The following is a 20,548-nucleotide window of genomic DNA, read 5'->3' on the forward strand; positions in this document are numbered from 1 at the left end:
TTCACTATAGGGATGGTACCAAAATAGTAGCACATATAATTTAGTTGTCGGGAACTGCTATACTTCACTATAGGGATGATACCAAAATAGTGGCACATATAATTTAGTTGGCGGGAACTGCTACACTTCACTATAGGGATGGTACCAAAATAGTAGCACATATAATTTAGTTGTCGGAAACTGCTATACTTCACTATAGGGATGATACCAAAATAGTGGCAGAAATAATTTAGTTGGCGGGAACTGCTATGCTTCACTGTAGGGGTGGCACCAACATAGTGGCACATATAATTTAGTTGCCGGGAACTGTTATACTTCCCTACAGAAATGGTACCAAAAGAGTAGCACATATAATTTAGTTGGCGGGAACTGCTACACTTCACTATAGGGATGGTACCAAAATAGTAGCACATATAATTTAGTTGTCGGGAACTGCTATACTTTACTATAGGGATGGTACCAAAATAGTAGCACATATAATTTAGTTGTCGGGAACTGCTATACTTCACTATAGGGATGGTACCAAAATAGTAGCACGTATAATTTAGTTGGCGGGAAATGCTATACTTTACTATAGGGATGGTACCAAAATAGTAGCACATATAATATAGTTGGCGGGAACTGCTATACTTCACTGTAGGGATGGTACCAAAATAGTGGCACGTATAATTTAGTTGTCGGGAACTGCTATACTTTACTATAGGGATGGTACCAAAATAGTAGCACATATAATTTAGTTGTCGGGAACTGCTATACTTCCCTACAGAAATGGTACCAAAATAGTAGCACATATAATTTAGTTGTCGGGAACTGCTATACTTCACTATATGGATGGTACCAAAATAGTAGCACATATAATTTAGTTGTCGGGAACTGCTATACTTCCCTATAGGGATGGTACCAAAATAGTGGCACATATAATTTAGTTGTCGGGAACTGCTATACTTCACTATAGGGATGGTACCAAAATAGTGGCACGTATAATTTAGTTGTCGGGAACTGCTATACTTCACTATAGGAATGGTACCAAAATAGTATCACATATAATATAGTTGGCGGGAACTGCTATACTTCACTATAGGGATGGTACCAAAATAGTAGCACATATAATTTAGTTGTCGGAAACTGCTATACATGTACTTCACTATAGGGATGGTACCAAAATAGTAGCACATACAATTTAGTTGTCGGGAACTGCTATACTTCCCTATAGGGATGGTACCAAAATAGTGGCACATATAATTTAGTTGTCGGGAACTGCTATACTTCACTATAGGAATGGTACCAAAATAGTAGCACATATAATATAGTTGGCGAGAACTGCTATACCTCACTGTAGGGATGGTACCAAAATAGTGGCACGTATAATTTAGTTGTCGGGAACTGCTATACTTTACTATAGGGATGGTACCAAAATAGTAGCACATATAATATAGTTGGCGGGAACTGCTATACTTCACTATAGGGATGGTACCAAAATAGTAGCACATATAATTTAGTTGTCGGGAAATGCTATACTTCACTGTAGGGATGGTACCAAAATAGTAGCACATATAATTTAGTTGTCGGGAAATGCTATACTTCACTATAGGGATGGTACCAAAATAGTAGCATGTGTAATTTAGTTGTCGGGAACTGCTATACTTCCCTATAGGGATGGTACCAAAATAGTGGCACATATAATTTAGTTGTCGGGAACTGCTATACTTCACTATAGGAATGGTACCAAAATAGTAGCACATATAATATAGTTGGCGGGAACTGCTATACTTCACTGTAGGGATGGTACCAAAATAGTGGCACGTATAATTTAGTTGTCGGGAACTGCTATACTTTACTATAGGAATGGTACCAAAATAGTAGCACATATAATTTAGTTGTCGGGAACTGTTATACTTCCCTACAGAAATGGTACCAAAATAGTAGCATGTGTAATTTAGTTGTCGGGAACTGCTATACTTCCCTATAGGGATGGTACCAAAATAGTGGCACATATAATTTAGTTGTCGGGAACTGCTATACTTCACTATAGGAATGGTACCAAAATAGTAGCACATATAATATAGTTGGCGGGAACTGCTATACTTCACTGTAGGGATGGTACCAAAATAGTGGCACGTATAATTTAGTTGTCGGGAACTGCTATACTTTACTATAGGGATGGTACCAAAATAGTAGCACATATAATTTAGTTGTCGGGAACTGTTATACTTCCCTACAGAAATGGTACCAAAATAGTAGCACATATAATTTAGTTGTCGGGAAATGCTATACTTCACTGTAGGGATGGTACCAAAATAGTAGCACATATAATTTAGTTGTCGGGAAATGCTATACTTCACTATAGGGATGGTACCAAAATAGTAGCATGTGTAATTTAGTTGTCGGGAACTGCTATACTTCCCTATAGGGATGGTACCAAAATAGTGGCACATATAATTTAGTTGTCGGGAACTGCTATACTTCACTATAGGAATGGTACCAAAATAGTAGCACATATAATATAGTTGGCGGGAACTGCTATACTTCACTGTAGGGATGGTACCAAAATAGTGGCACGTATAATTTAGTTGTCGGGAACTGCTATACTTTACTATAGGGATGGTACCAAAATAGTGGCACATATAATTTAGTTGGCGGGAACAGCTATACTTCACTATAGGGATGGTACCAAAATAGTAGCACATATAATTTAGTTGTCGGGAACTGCTATACTTCACTATAGGAATGGTACCAAAATAGTAGCACATATAATATAGTTGGCGGGAACTGCTATACTTCACTGTAGGGATGGTACCAAAATAGTGGCACGTATAATTTAGTTGTCGGGAACTGCTATACTTTACTATAGGGATGGTACCAAAATAGTAGCACATATAATTTAGTTGTCGGGAACTGTTATACTTCCCTACAGAAATGGTACCAAAATAGTAGCATGTGTAATTTAGTTGTCGGGAACTGCTATACTTCCCTATAGGGATGGTACCAAAATAGTGGCACATATAATTTAGTTGTCGGGAACTGCTATACTTCACTATAGGAATGGTACCAAAATAGTAGCACATATAATATAGTTGGCGGGAACTGCTATACTTCACTGTAGGGATGGTACCAAAATAGTGGCACGTATAATTTAGTTGTCGGGAACTGCTATACTTCACTATATGGATGGTACCAAAATAGTAGCACATATAATTTAGTTGTCGGGAACTGCTACACTTCACTATAGGAATGGTACCAAAATAGTAGCACATATAATATAGTTGGCGGGAACTGCTATACTTCACTATAGGGATGGTACCAAAATAGTGGCACGTATAATTTAGTTGTCGGGAACTGCTATACTTCACTATAGGAATGGTACCAAAATAGTATCACATATAATATAGTTGGCGGGAACAGCTATACTTCACTATAGGGATGGTACCAAAATAGTAGCACATATAATTTAGTTGTCGGAAACTGCTATACATGTACTTCACTATAGGGATGGTACCAAAATAGTAGCACATACAATTTAGTTGTCGGGAACTGCTATACTTCCCTATAGGGATGGTACCAAAATAGTGGCACATATAATTTAGTTGTCGGGAACTGCTATACTTCACTATAGGAATGGTACCAAAATAGTAGCACATATAATATAGTTGGCGAGAACTGCTATACCTCACTGTAGGGATGGTACCAAAATAGTGGCACGTATAATTTAGTTGTCGGGAACTGCTATACTTTACTATAGGGATGGTACCAAAATAGTGGCACATATAATATAGTTGGCGGGAACTGCTATACTTCACTATAGGGATGGTACCAAAATAGTAGCACATATAATTTAGTTGTCGGGAAATGCTATACTTCACTGTAGGGATGGTACCAAAATAGTAGCACATATAATTTAGTTGTCGGGAAATGCTATACTTCACTATAGGGATGGTACCAAAATAGTAGCATGTGTAATTTAGTTGTCGGGAACTGCTATACTTCCCTATAGGGATGGTACCAAAATAGTGGCACATATAATTTAGTTGTCGGGAACTGCTATACTTCACTATAGGAATGGTACCAAAATAGTAGCACATATAATATAGTTGGCGGGAACTGCTATACTTCACTGTAGGGATGGTACCAAAATAGTGGCACATATAATTTAGTTGTCGGGAACTGCTATACTTTACTATAGGGATGGTACCAAAATAGTAGCACATATAATATAGTTGGCGGGAACTGCTATACTTCACTATAGGGATGGTACCAAAATAGTAGCACATATAATTTAGTTGTCGGGAAATGCTATACTTCACTGTAGGGATGGTACCAAAATAGTAGCACATATAATTTAGTTGTCGGGAAATGCTATACTTCACTATAGGGATGGTACCAAAATAGTAGCATGTGTAATTTAGTTGTCGGGAACTGCTATACTTCCCTATAGGGATGGTACCAAAATAGTGGCACATATAATTTAGTTGTCGGGAACTGCTATACTTCACTATAGGAATGGTACCAAAATAGTAGCACATATAATATAGTTGGCGGGAACTGCTATACTTCACTGTAGGGATGGTACCAAAATAGTGGCACGTATAATTTAGTTGTCGGGAACTGCTATACTTTACTATAGGGATGGTACCAAAATAGTAGCACATATAATTTAGTTGTCGGGAACTGTTATACTTCCCTACAGAAATGGTACCAAAATAGTAGCACATATAATTTAGTTGGCGGGAACTGCTACACTTCACTATAGGGATGGTACCAAAATAGTAGCACATATAATTTAGTTGTCGGGAACTGCTATACTTTACTATAGGGATGGTACCAAAATAGTAGCACATTTAATTTAGTTGTCGGAAACTGCTATACATGTACTTCACTATAGGGATGGTACCAAAATAATAGCACATACAATTTAGTTGTCGGGAACTGCTATACTTCCCTATAGGGATGGTACCAAAATAGTGGCACATATAATTTAGTTGTCAGGAACTGCTATACTTCACTATAGGAATGGTACCAAAATAGTAGCACATATAATATAGTTGGCGAGAACTGCTATACCTCACTGTAGGGATGGTACCAAAATAGTGGCACATATAATATAGTTGGCGGGAACTGCTATACTTCACTATAGGGATGGTACCAAAATAGTAGCACATATAATTTAGTTGTCGGGAACTGCTATACTTCACTATAGGAATGGTACCAAAATAGTATCACATATAATATAGTTGGCGGGAACTGCTATACTTCACTATAGGGATGGTACCAAAATAATGGCACGTATAATTTAGTTGTCGGGAACTGCTATACTTTACTATAGGGATGGTACCAAAATAGTAGCAATATATAATTTAGTTGTCAGGAACTGCTATACTTCACTATAGGGATGGTACCAAAATAGTGGCACGTATAATTTAGTTGTCGGGAACTGCTATACTTCACTATAGGGATGGTACCAAAATAGTGGCACATATAATTTAGTTGTCGGGAACTGCTATACTTCACTATAGGAATGGTACCAAAATAGTAGCACATATAATATAGTTGGCGGGAACTGCTATACTTCACTATAGGGATGGTACCAAAATAGTGGCACGTATAATTTAGTTGTCGGGAACTGCTATACTTCACTATAGGGATGGTACCAAAATAGTGGCATGTATTATTCTGTTGTTGGGATCTGTTATTATTCGATATAGGAATGGTACAAAAATAGTGGCATGTAATATTCTGTTGTCGGTATCTGTTATTATTCCATATAGGATTGGTACAAAAATAGTGGCATGTAATATTCTGTTGTCGGTATCTGTTATTATTCGATATAGGAATGGTACAAAAATAGTGGCATGTATTATTCTGTTGTCGGGATCTGTTATTATTCGATATAGGAATGGTACAAAAATAGTGGCATGTAATATTCTATTGTCGGGATCTGTTATTATTCGATATAGGAATGGTACAAAAATAGTGGCATGTATTATTCTGTTGTCGGGATCTGTTATTATTCGATATAGGAATGGTACAAAAATAGTGGCATGTATTATTCTGTTGTCGTGAACTGTTATTATTCGATATAGGAATGGTACAAAAATAGTGGCATGTATTATTCTGTTGTCGGGATCTGTTATTATTCGATATAGGAATGGTACAAAAATAGTGGCATGTAATATTCTGTTGTCGGGATCTGTTATTATTCGATATAGGATTGGTACAAAAATAGTGGCATGTAATATTCTGTTGTCGGGATCTGTTATTATTCGATATAGGAATGGTACAAAAATAGTGGCATGTATTATTCTGTTGTCGGTATCTGTTATTATTCGATATATGATTGGTACAAAAATAGTGGCATGTATTATTCTGTTGTCGGGATCTGTTATTATTCGATATAGGATTGGTACAAAAATAGTGGCATGTAATATTCTGTTGTCGGGATCTGTTATTATTCGATATAGGAATGGTACAAAAATAGTGGCATGTATTATTCTGTTGTCGGTATCTGTTATTATTCGATATATGATTGGTACAAAAATAGTGGCATGTATTATTCTGTTGTCGGGATCTGCTATTATTCGATATAGGAATGGTACAAAAATAGTGGCATGTATTATTCTGTTGTCGGTATCTGTTATTATTCGATATATGATTGGTACAAAAATAGTGGCATGTATTATTCTGTTGTCGGGATCTGCTATTATTTAATATACGATTGGTACGAAAATAGTGGCATGTATTATTCTCTTTCAATATACGAAAGGTTCCAACATAGGAGTGTGCATTCTTTTGTTGTCACATGACCCCTAACAATTTTTAATTCCCTTTGTTAATGTACTGATCTTTGCATTATCAGATTCCCGGGGAATTATTCGAAATTTTGCATAGTGAAGCCATACCTACCTTGCCAAAACCAATGTATTGTATGTATGTTCAATGGGTACAAAGTATACCCTGGTGGTGGCTGAACTGCGGGAGTTCAAGCCCATTAGTGACCCTCAAGTAAATCCCAAAATGGGGAAAGGGGCGCAGCTAAATAATTATCTATTCAAAATTACAGGCACATATATGAACATATAAACTGAAAAACGAGATTGGAATGTGAAACACGGCATTGCGTGTTGTGTTGGCCACACTGTTTCTAATCCCTGCCAGGTGGGCTTCAGCTCTATTTCCCACTCTTTATCTCCTCCACTAGCTGGCTAGTTTGTGGGATTTGTCCACCCATGTTTTGTAATATATGCTAATACAGTTGTGTTGTCGCAATGGATGGGAACTGTTTTATTCTATACTTCAACTAGAAAGCAATCTAATGCCCCCCAACATATTAGGTATGTTTATGTGGAGCTGTGCTTTGCAAGGGAGCCACTCCCCATTCTATTTTCAAGGCGTCCATGACCAGTGTTATAGCCGCAGTTGATGGAGCAATCTGTTATCTCCGTCTTATGTTGGTTAAGTCCATCCACTTGATGGCAGTCAAGCTTTGTGGGGTCCATGATATTTCTCATGTGGCGATCCACACAACTGGAGTGTGTGGACCTGGACGAGCATACCTTTGAGAGCTGTTTGAGGCACAAGGCCTCTCATAGATGAAGCCATTTCCAAAAAGCTCAATAATTGCCTGAGCTGTGCGTGCATGCAAAAAGTGTGGCTGCCGGGTCTCTCAACCTGAAACACTCCCAAGAATACATTCCCGGAAATACTAAATGTGGGATACGATTGTTTGAAGGATGTGTGCTAAAATTACTGCTCTTGTATCAACCAGATATTGATAAAATGGATTCACATTGTTGGCCTGCTGTGCAGCCACAAAACTGGCACTGCCATTAATTTTGGGAAAAAAAAACTGTGAGGCCACAATGGGCAAACATTGAACTAATATCTTGAATCAAATGTTTGAGTGATATCAGGAAATCCCCTGATGTACACAGCAGTGTACCTCTGCTGGGGTCACCATCACATAAAATGCTCTGAGAGAATATACTGATTCAGTTGGCTTGGGTCTATATTGTTCTTTATTGTTCACCAAAAATATGGGGGAATAACAGGCACTGCACTGCTGCCATTTGCCAATAATTCTCTCACTTCCTGGAAAATCATGCCTACCATTACTCGTGGCAGAGCCATTGACACTGGTGATGGAGTCAACTGAAGCTTTTTGGCCAACTTGATCTTGTAGCTGTGCTTGACTTCTGAAAGGTCCTACAGGGTCATTGTGGTAGTTTGCTACGGTAACCGAACAATTTAACGTCACAGGAAATAAGGGTTGGGAAACAAAATGAATCCTTTAATTCATACCACTGAAAACACCTGACCCCAACCACATCCACCTCAACGATCATTTCCTTGGTTGATATGTTTGTTCCTGTATTCCCCTCGACCAGACTGTCATTATTGGGCATTCTGACCCTATGAATGAGATTATTGTTCGTGTGTATCTGTCTTCAGTTTATCATATTTAGAACACATATTATATTGGTGCATCTATGCCTAGCATCATTGGTTCTGGCAATATGTTTGACTGCTGCCTCTGTTGAGGCCCTCAAAATGGCAAACTACCTAGGCAGAACTGGGCTAAACTAATTCCTTATATTTGGTCCCATTGAATCAAAATAGTTTTGCAGGCCCCTGTTCAGTGAATATCCTTTTACCATAAATACAACATTCTGGGTGATGTTAGTGTGGTGGATAAGTTTATATCGCAAAACTAGGCGTTGGGGTGTTCTTTTCGTCACATAAAACGAACTGACTAATCATGCGGAATTGTTATTGAAACGGACATCGATTGCGTTGTGTTTTCTTGAGTTGAACAGACGTGAGATATAATTCAAATTGGTTTATTTGTACTCAACATGAACATCAATACGTTGTACAGCAAATACTTCTTGGTATAAAATATAGATCGCTAAATAATAGCTTCATGAGGAGTTGGCATCGTAGAGAGCATAGAAAGGAGGGTGTGCATAACGAGCATCAAGTTGCGAAGCTACCATAGAAGGAATTACAGCGACGGCCTGAATCGGACTTCTCACGACAGCGCTTTGCCTGGTTAATGTAATTGTCAACGTTAGAGCGGCATTTGTCTCGGTGACAGCTAATCGGAGAAGTGCCAAACACGTGTTTGTACTCTAGAATATATCATGCCAAAACGTTCCGAAAATAAAACAACGCTAATGATTGGCGCATACAAACGAAACATAGCGCTGTCATTCCATATTAGGTGTGACACGCGACTAACACGAGGCAGAACTTTGGTGGGAATTTTGGGCGGTAAACAGACAAGTACCGCGAGAACGCAATGGGAAACAATGTAGCGAACGTTTGGATATAGCGTCACGGTTGCTACAGAAACCGATCTAGTCTCTCAGGACTCAACTCGTGGTTATCAAAACAATGTCTGAAATTACAAACTAGCTTGGAGAACATCATACAGAAAGTAAAATTTGTTCATGTTAGATAACTGCGCGCGACAGTTAGCCATGTAAAAAAAGGGACACGTTACGATCAGCAAATTCTTGTATTGTTCATTGAGTGCCAGCTTAAAGCCAGAGACTGCAGCAAGCACTTGGTAAATCAGAAAAATGCAACTTATGTGGAAATTAAAATTTATTTAACATGGTGCCCAAGGTTAGACATTCTTCCTTGCAAAAGAATGGTTCATCTGGGCCCACCAACAGTACTGGATCATATGATACAGGGTCCCCTTTACAATCTGGTTTGTCACCAGAAATACAGTACTGATGTTCCCACTTGTAATCAAATGGTGCTTTGGCGTGGTGTGGAATTTGCAACCCTACCTAATATCCCTGCCCTCTGCTCGACGAATAAATCAACAGCAGGTGGCAGTGGTATAACAGTGGATCTACACTGAGGTTATTGTACCATCTCAGTCACCTCATATACTTATCTATCCCAAGAATTTTTCTATTTGGGCTACATTTTTTGAGTAGACTTGACTCATCAGAAAATATAGAACTAAACTAAAGGGCACTGGACCCCACACATGATCAATTTTATTGTCATATTGGATGATCCCATGTTTAAACCAAATTTGAAAGAATCCCATACACACGACCAAGATCTGGTTTCAGGACAATGTATATATCGGTATATACATATTGATATATACCGGTATATCACAAGATGTTTGATGCATGTGTACAGTTAGAATGTTAGCAGTCCTGGCATGTTAACGATGCAGCTGGAGATGTACGCTTGTACACACACACAAAGATCAATCCCAATCAGTTCCCATTTTTGAACAAAACAATGTGACATAACAACCCACTATGTATGATGCTCATATCAAGTTTGTTGTGATCTGCCTTTACACTGCTGGGAAATTAGTGTGACCATGCCAACCACAATTAGTGTACACCATGAACCTAGGTCAAACTGTAAGCCCCTAATTTGTGCTACACATGAACAGTTGTTTTTAAATTATTAGACATAAATCATAGAGATCAAAGCTTTATGCTTCAATCAAGTTTAAATTTTTAAAGCAAACATTTGTAGAATATAAACACAACACAATGTGGTATTGCAAGAAGCAGAAATAATATATTTTTGTCTCATAGGTGTACAAAATATATTATTTGCTCAATTAAAGAATCTAACATTGCAATTTCAAATATTATAGAATTTTCCATAGTACTGAGCAATTTAATATATAGCATGCTTGAAAATAAACAATGCACCATCTTACTTATCATCTCACTCATTTGGAAAATATTGAGAGTTCAAATATTATAATTGTTGACAATATGCATAATGCTGACATGATCACATGCTTTACTACAAAGTGACCAACACTGACAAGGGTCCAGAAGAGAAACGTTATTTCTAAATTAAGTATAAATTTATAATCACACTTTAATTCTTGTTGTTATACTGTATGGTACCTTTGTAATACAGTTTTATAATATTTTTGTTATTATCATCATGTTATAACAAAATACACCATACAGTCATGAAATAATCAGAAAACTGAAAAAGTGGTATACAAATACAATTACTAAAAAGTCATAAATCATTGTTACAGGTACTGAAGCCATTGATACCATATTCTTTCATTTCTCTGTATAGTATTTCCAAGTTTCCTACAATAATAAAAAAAAAAATTGTTAAAATATCTATCAAAATACAAAGCTTGTATGTTATGCTAATTTATCCCAGTACAGGGTCTAAGGGTTATCGGTAACAAGTCTTCCATTAGTAGTTAGTGTAGTGAGTCAGGTCAGGGAATTAATATTAATACCGGTAGTACCCAGTCCTAATTATAGGTAACAAATGACTCATTGGTCATTAGTGCAGTGAGTTAGGTCAGGTTCTCTGGGATTAATAAAACCCAGTCCTCATTAACAAATGTCAGAACAGAGCCCCAGGGATTAATAATACCCAGTATTAGTATAAGTAACAAAAGTCTGATTTGTACATGAAGTTAGTGCAGTGAGTCAGGTTAGGTTCCCTGGGTATAATAATGTCCAGTCCTAGATATAGGTAACAAAGGTCCCATTGCTAGTTAGTGCAGTGAGTTAGGTCAGGTTCCCTGGGTATAATAATGCCTAGTCCTAGATATATGTAACAAAAGTCCCATTGCTAGTTAATGCAGTGAGTTAGGTCAGGTTCCCTGGGTATAATAATGCCTAGTCCTAGATATAGGTAACAAAAGTCCCATTGCTAGTTAGTGCAGTGAGTTAGGTCAGGTTCCCTGTGTATAATAATGCCTGATCCTAGATATAGGTAACAAAAGTCCCAATGCTAGTTAATGCAGTGAGTTAGGTCAGATTCCCTGGGTATAATAATGCCCAGTCCTAGATATAGGTAACAAAAGTTCCATTGCTAGTTAGTACAGTGAGTTAGGTCAGGTCCTCTGGGATTAATAATACCCAGTATTAGTTATAAGTAACAAAAGTTTCATTGCTAGTTAGTGCAGTGACTTAGGTCAGGTTCTCTGGGAATAATAATACCCAGTCCTGGTTATAGATAACAAATGACCCATTGGTAGTTAGTGCACTGAGTCAAGTCAGGTCCTCTGAAACTAATATACCCAGTTCATCAGTGCAATGATTATGGCCATGGTCTCAGGATTAATACATGTAAAACCCAGTTCTAGTTATAGATAACAAATGTCTCATTGCTTGTTAGTGCAGTGATTCAGGTCAGGGCCTCAGGATTAAAAAAATCCAGTCCAAGTTCAGTGTTCTCCCCAGACCCCAAGTCAAACACTGTATCTAATTTGCATAATTTTCCCATTGAATATTGTGATACAATAACTGTGTTAGTATAAAATTAGTTAACAATCTATCTACAATTAATTAAAGACGAGAGAGTCTGATATTTTATATCATTTTACTCCATTGTCTTTTATGTATTTATCAAGTCAAATAAAGTTTGAAATAGAACAGCAAAACAAGCAGCCTATCGGCTGAGATAGCTCCGCTGTTAGCAAGGCACATTTTAATTAAAGAACAGAGGATATCATATAAGAAAATGAACAATATGTATGGTATGTATAGCAATCGGACTTGCTGTTTCAACAAGAATTCAAAAATATCACTTTTTACTAAAAATGACAAAAATATTCATCAAAATTAGATAATTGAAGATATCATCATGAAATGAACAAATCTGAGGGAGGTTTACCTGAGGTACATATATGTATAGTATCAAAGCAATCAGACTTGCGGTTTTTAACAAGAAGTCGAAAATATCACCTTTTATCAAAAATTACAAAAATATTGACTAAAATCAGAAAATTAAAGATATCATCACAAAATGAACAAATCTGAGAGAGGTCCATATGTAGTACTTATATATATATAATAGCAAAGCAATCAGACTTGCTGTTTTCAACAAGAAGTCGAAAATATCACTTTTTACCAAAAACTACAAAAATATTCATCAAAACTAGAGAATTAAAGATATCATCACAAAATGAACAAATCTGAGAGAGGTCCAGGTGTAGTACCTATATATGTAATATCAAAGCAATTGGACTTGCGGTTTTTAACAAGAAGTCAAAAATATCACTTTTTACCAAAAATATTCACCAAAATTAGAAAATTTAAGATATCATTATGAAATGAACAAATCTGAGAGAGATCCACATATAGTACCTATATATGTAATATCAAAGCAATCAGAATAGCGGTTTTTAGCAAGAAGTCAAAAATATCACTTTTTACCAAAAATGACAAAAATATTCACCAAAATTAGAGAATTTGAGGTTTTGACAGTCTGCTATGCACCATTCCACTAATGCCTAGCTGTGTCGACTTTGTCGACAGCGGAGCTAAAAAGCAATAGAAATAGTTAATATGTTATAGCCAGTCAGTAAATATATTGTTATCCATGGAGATAACTGTTTATCATTATTTCGTGTCAACAAGTACAGTCAGTTTTAGTGCCCATGTCACTGTCTGTTCATGAGACATTAGGGCAAACATTTTTTTGTTGTGAGATTGCGAGTTATCAAAATAAGATGAAAATAATATATCAATAATGACAAAATTTCAAACTAAAGTCAACGATTTTTCATTGATCTATACCTTATGTGTAATGCTATGATTACCCTAACTTTGTCCGCTAAACCGTAACATTCTTGCATTGAACAAATTTAGAATGTTTTGTTAATTAAAATCAGGGTTTTTTCTTGAACAAGCAGCCTATCGGCTGAGATAGCTCCGCTGTTAGAAATGCACATTTCAATTAAAGAACTGAAGACATCATCAGAAAATGAACAATATGTATAGTATCAAAGCAATCGGACTTACAGTTTTTAACAAGAAGTCGAAAATATCACTTTCTACCAAAAATGACTAAAATATTCACCAAAATTAGAGAATTGAAGATATCATCACGAAATGAACAAATCTGAGAAAGGTCTACATGTAGTATCTATATATGTAATATCAAAGCAATGAACTTTTGGTTTTTAACAAGAAGTCGAAAATATCACTTTTTACCAAATATGACAAAAATATTCACCAAAATTATAGAATCCAAGATATCATCACGAAATGAACAAATCTGAGAAAGGTCTACATGTAGTATCTAAATATGTAATATCAAAGCAATTGAACTATTGGTTTTTAACAAGAAGTCGAAAATATCACTTTTTACCAAAAATTACAAAAATATTCACCAAAATTAGAGAATTGAAGATATCATCACAAAATGAACAAATCTGAGAGAGGTCTACATGTAGTACCTATATATGTAGTATCAAAGCAATTGGACTTGCGTTTTTTAACAAGAAGTCAAAAATATCACTTTTTACCAAAAATGATAAAAATATTCACCAAAATTAGAGAAAGATATCATTACAAAATGAACAATTCTGAGAGAGGTTCACATGTAGTACCTATATATGTAATATCAAAGCAATTGCACTTGCGGTTTTTAACAAGAAGTCGAAAATATCACTTTTTACCAAAAATGACAAAAATATTCACCAAAATTAGAGAATTAAAGATATAATTACAAAATGAACAAATCTGAGAGAGGTCCACATGTAGTACCTATATATGTAATATCAAAGCAATTGCACTTGCGGTTTTTAACAAGAAGTCGAAAATATCACTTTTTACCAAAAATGACAAAAATATTCACCAAAATTAGAGAATTAAAGATATCATTACAAAATGAACAAATCTGAGAGAGGTCCACATGTAGTACCTATATATGTAATATCAAAGCAATTGCACTTGCGGTTTTTAACAAGAAGTCGAAAATATCACTTTTTACCAAAAATGACAAAAATATTCACCAAAATTAGAGAATTAAAGATATAATTACAAAATGAACAAATCTGAGAGAGGTCCACATGTAGTACCTATATATGTAATATCAAAGCAATTGCACTTGCGGTTTTTAACAAGAAGTCGAAAATATCACTTTTTACCAAAAATGACAAAAATATTCACCAAAATTAGAGAATTAAAGATATCATTACAAAATGAACAAATCTGAGAGAGGTCCACATGTAGTACCTATATATGTAATATCAAAGCAATTGCACTTGCGGTTTTTAACAAGAAGTCGAAAATATCACTTTCTACCAAAAATGACAAAAATATTCACCAAAATTAGAGAATTGAAGATATCAACATGAAATGAACAAACCTAAGAGAGGTCTACCCAAGGTACATATACACCAAGTATCAAAGCATTCAGGCTTGTAGTTTTCAAGAAGTCGAAAAAGTAAAACATTGACACGGACGACGAACAATCACTCATATGATAAGCTACGCTCGACAAAGTCGACAGCGGAGCTAAAAAAACTGCAAGAGGGAGCACTGCAATTCAGCGGCACCATCAAGTAGGGGAGATGGGGTTTTCCCTATCAGGGTGTGGAGCATTCTCTGGCTTCCTTTGGGCCAAAATTTCTGTCAGACAGGTCAAAGTTGAAGACTGAAGCCACTTGTGATCCCTTGTCATTCAGAATTTTGTGGTTGCCAGAAAATCTGCCCCCTAGGGTAAGGGGCACATGGCCATGGCATGAGGGCGATGCACCCCTGTTTCTTGTTTAAAAAAATTCCTGAAAATGATTCATTGGCGATTATCTTAGAACCACTAATAAACAGACTGGCAATCCAGGTATTTCTTTTGATCTAACGTGTGTCTCGAGTTAATGTTTTAATCTTAGAAAGAACTGGGGATGATAAAAAAAAAATGTCCACAAAGTCATGCGATGACATACGACTTTGTTGGTGTTTCAACAGGAAGTGATGCAAAAGGTCAGACCAAAGTTTCCAATTTTATCTTACATTTTGCCATGATGTATCATATTTTCAAGAGTTTTTTAATACATGATCGGCAAAATACAGTAACATAATACCAGCTCTGTTGTAGACATGGCGACGTCAACTATCCTAGAAAAATCGACTAACTATCAGAAAAAATATTATGGTAAAAGTCGTTCATTTTTCTTTATTATACATTCAAGAACATTACTATAAAGATGGTTTATACATTCAAATAATCATTACTTTCCTAAAATATGGTCAATTTTGGCTATAAAATATATTATTTGGCAAATCAACTTAAAACTCAACTCGCCATTCGGCAAAATTTGGCAAAGCATGAGCCACCAGCGTAGCCGAGACACACAATCGTTGGGCAGATTGACACCTCCAAACAACAGTGTTGCCAGTCAGTTTTTTTTCTTTGGCGATGCCTGCAGTTGAATAATTTTTGCTTCGATTTATGTACAGTTTTATTTTCAATGGGACCTAATTTCACTTGTTTTTTTTTTTAATTAAAGTACAAACTGCAAATAATAGCAGTGTACCAAATCAGTATATTTTCCGGACATGTGCAGTATTTGTGATTTGTGAGACTTGTTTTGTCACATTGTTGCTGTTACGTGCAATGGGCAAATTATTAATATTCTAGTATTTGATTTGGATTTAGAGGGACCACACCCTTGAAAGAACATCTCACAGGGTCACATCACTGTACCATTACGCTTTAGAGGTGTGGAGAGAACACTGTTGTTATACATGTAGGTAAAAATGTCCAATTTGTTGTTAGTGCAGTGAGTCAGGTTAGGTTCTAGGGGAATAATAATACCTTATTATTAGTTTTATAGTTAGTGCAGTGAGTCGGGTCAGGTCGTCTTCGATTACCAGGTAATAATACCTAGTCCTATCGGTCACTGGTAGTATACCGTAGTGGTTGTCGCATCAGACTCATGATTTGTAGACCCAAGTTCAAATCCTACTAAGGCTGAACACGGAAAGCCCAATTCCACTGGCCAAGATTTATTCACTAACGAATGCGACTTTGGGGGAACTTTGATTAAGGTCGGATAGTGCATTAAATTGCCATTTGATAGGAAAATGGCCGCACAGTCCTGTCATGTAGTCCCAAACTTGAATATGACTTCTGTGGCAAAAATGCACTATGTGTCAGCACTTGCAATTTGCACATAAAAAAAGTCAGGAGAGTCAACAGTGAAATTTAATGTCCGGAACTGTTGCCTGGCACAAAAAAAATATTAAAAATAATAATAATATCTAGTCCTAATTATGAGTAACAAATGTCTTATTGGTTGTTAGTGCAGTGAGTCAGGTTAGGTTCTAAGGGAATAATTATACCTTATTATTTGTTTCATAGTTAAGACAGTGATTCATAATATCCAGTATAGTATAGGGAAGAAATGTGTTATATACATGTATAGGGAAGAACTGTGTTAACTCCATATTTGATTTTGCAAAAAGTTGTGAGATAGAAAATTGAACTGTAGATGGCATTGGGGGGGCTCACATCTTTTCCATAGAGCCCTCCGTTAAAATAAGCTTTTTACCTCTCCTGTTTTCAAGCAACGTGCAAGTTATTTTTAAAAATTTTATGGTTATATTGTTCAGTTCAATTTTCAATTCCACAATTCTTTGCAAAATCCAATATTGAGTTAACACATTTCTTCTCTATAGGAAGCCATTATCCCATTGATCATTAGTGCAGTGAGTCAGGACAACGTTGTTAGATACAAATAGATTGAATGGTAGACTTTTGATTTTCAAAGGATTTTTTTAGTAATATTATTTATTCACTTATGGAACATGTATAAATGATTGTTTAAACATTCATCTATCACAGCAAGTATTTGGAAATGAAATTAAGAAAGCATTTCTGTGAATTCATGGCGTCCCGAAATTCAGTAGGAATTCCAAGTGGTTACTCACATTCTGGAGCTACATTTATATCCACAATGCAGCAATAATAAAGATGGTTTTTGTATTGTAAAACTTACTAAACAAATTAAAATGTAATACAAAAATTGAAATAACCATGAATGGTTGTTATTAGTGAGATTAATAACAAGTGTATAATGAGATTAATAACAAATTGTATGTCTTTTCTAAATGACTATAGTATTGCCTAGGCTGTTTTATAGCTGTGGAATCATAGCCCTATGTTGCCAACCGCATTATTTACGTGACTGACTCTGGCCGGCCCGGTTAAAATCCACATGCCAAATTTGGTCGTCGCGAAAATCACATTTTAAGACCTTCGAAAGTACTCACTATGTTTATTTACTTCCAAACAATGACCAGAACCTATTTGCGCTGTGAAATGATGACGGTGGTCATAAATAATTGACTTTATTTACTGTACACCGAGTCGCAGAAAAATAACAAGACGAAAGACGCCATTTTGTATTCCAGAGTTTATAGCAAATTACGCGAGACCTATAATTTTGTACCACGTGACCGAAATCAGTAGATAAATTGCGTTTATGCAACTAGTTTCTATTATTAAACAAAAATCATACAATTATAAATACTGTATGTGATTGCTTTCTTGGAACAATTAGAATAACGGGAAGAGTGAGTTTTATTCTTCCACCACTGTATCACATGACTGCCAAACGAGATTACATTTATTCTGTGCTAGGGAGTGTGGGATGTCAATGGCTGCCGTTTTCTCGTAATTTGCTTGGTTTCCGCGGTAATTGTAAAATATCACAAATTATTGCTTATTTATAAACACAAATTGCAAACAAAAGTTTGCATGTTATTCATCCAGCAATCAATTCACAATAAAGGTACGTCACACCATAGTAATCGAAAGCAAAAGCGATTTAATTTATGTATGCCAGATTTCTGTTATTAAACTGTGATAGATCCCGTAGCTCTATGTTCGACGTACAACTACAAAATTAAAAAAAAGACGTCCAAATGAAATTGTTAGGGCGAAATTTGATTGTAGGTCGCACCAAAGAGCTACGGAACCGCAGCTAGCTGTTTTATTGACTATTGACACACCTTTGTCATTTACGCAAGAGTATAATATATTATACAAATTGTTCTATCTCGTCATGTTATAGAGAAAAAATATGATAAAATAAGAAAGTGACTGACATGTTTTATACAAGAATATCATTCAGCTTATGGGTATAAATTACTAATATCAAGACCTCATTAATTACTTAAATCTTGCGTATTAAAACATTTTAATTTCAAGAAAATAAATAGCTGCTAAAATATAAAAATTTCCAGAATGGATGCTACAACTTGACAACACCAGCGAATTCTGTCATCATATACGGAATATTTTACAGAAATGCATCTCAAATGGAAGAAGCACAAAACGGAAAAATAGCATATCGCTCGGTGGCTATGTTGTTGTCCGTCTGCTCAACGTCCGCATATAGATTATTTAAATTCAAGCTGGACATGTACATGAAGTTTAAACTATCACTTTCTGGATCAGATGAACTATATACATGTCTATAAATTACTGTTTTGAGAAATCGATGCACATTCGAAATTGGAATTGAACACAACATGATGATGATGATAGAATCAAATGGACTCGAGACGCCGCAGCAGTCTGAGCAGGCACACTAAACAAGTCATAGTGCGATAGCTAGCTAGTAAATATCAATATTAGTATTGAATCGTCATATACTTACCTAGCAGCTTCGCCGAACAGTTTCGATGCACTAACACCATTTCAATCGGCGACGGATATGCTATGCAATTGATTTTTAAAAGTACGACAGTTGAATTGAGCTCCGCGATATGGCTGTTAGGACAGCCGATTGTAATACCCCCTAAGTTAGCGTCACTGTGTCTGCGTCAAAAAGATGACAATTCGGTCTGAAAAGATGCGCAAGTAAAGAAAACTTAAATTAAACATAACAAATTACTCCAAATTATACACAAACTGTCCAGAATTATTCAGAATTATGAGATTTATTGACTTGTGAAGAAAAATAATAACAAAGAGCAAGAGGACGTTGGTTTTAATTTTCGCGGGTACCAAAATAGTGGCAAATACCAAAATAGTGGCTTAACATACGTACTCTGGTTTCATCCTTAGCATAGCTATCTTATTATCAACAGGCAATGATGACATTACGGAGGTGTTCCGGATTTGACAAGAATAAATTTATTTGTGGAGACGTTTAGAAGAGACAGAAGCCTTGTCGATCCCAGACAATTTTTAGTGGAGAAGCGCTAATGGACAACACGTGAATTTCGCCTGCAGTGCGCCAATGGAATTCTCCACGTCATCTTATATACACCAGAACAGCTGCGACAGTACTGTTAGCCGTCTGTCAACATTCTGTATTTGCGCCACAAACATTGAAAGTTTCGTTATGGCCTGGAATATTTGTCATCCCTACGGAAATTAGATTGTTTTTTTTTTTAAATTGCGTGAAATGGACTGGACGTTTGTTGAACAGTTGCGCCGAAAAACAAACAGTTACCACAAATCTCATCTTCTGGTAACAAGGCTTCATTGGTGTAAGAAAGTTATACAAGTTATTATAACAACCTAAACTTAAAATATGACACACGCGGGAGGAAGCCTATTATAAATTAGGTTAAATAAAAAAACAACAAAAAAAAACAGTAGACTAGGACATTCAAATTTAGGACATCAATACACTCAAAACACAATTTGCGAATAATCAAAGGTGTTCGCTCCGTAATATTTAAACCCCGTTATGACGGCGTAACATGCTCTCATCTTATCTGTTTTGTACTACATTGTTTTTTGTATTACGTAATAGTTTCGCCGGTGATTATATCTCTCC

At 36.0% G+C, this 20,548-nt stretch overlaps 1 protein-coding gene and 1 long non-coding RNA gene across 3 annotated transcripts in view; both read right to left on the bottom strand.

Annotated features, from left to right (window-relative positions):
• LOC144345499 (glutamate receptor 1-like) overlaps window positions 1-20,548 on the bottom strand; it is a 36,181-nt gene that overhangs the window by 13,656 nt on the left and 1,977 nt on the right. The gene's annotated exons all lie outside the window — the stretch shown is intronic.
• On the bottom strand, window positions 10,619-19,570 carry LOC146739165 (uncharacterized). Its single transcript, XR_014930446.1, has 2 exons — window positions 19,418-19,570; window positions 10,619-11,093 (listed from the first exon to the last, which is right to left on the bottom strand). It is a non-coding gene; the product is annotated as an uncharacterized LOC146739165 (long non-coding RNA).

Source organism: Saccoglossus kowalevskii, chromosome 9 (genome assembly GCF_978046115.1).
Source record: "Saccoglossus kowalevskii chromosome 9, keSacKowa6.1, whole genome shotgun sequence".
Classification (NCBI taxonomy): Eukaryota; Metazoa; Hemichordata; class Enteropneusta; family Harrimaniidae; genus Saccoglossus; species Saccoglossus kowalevskii.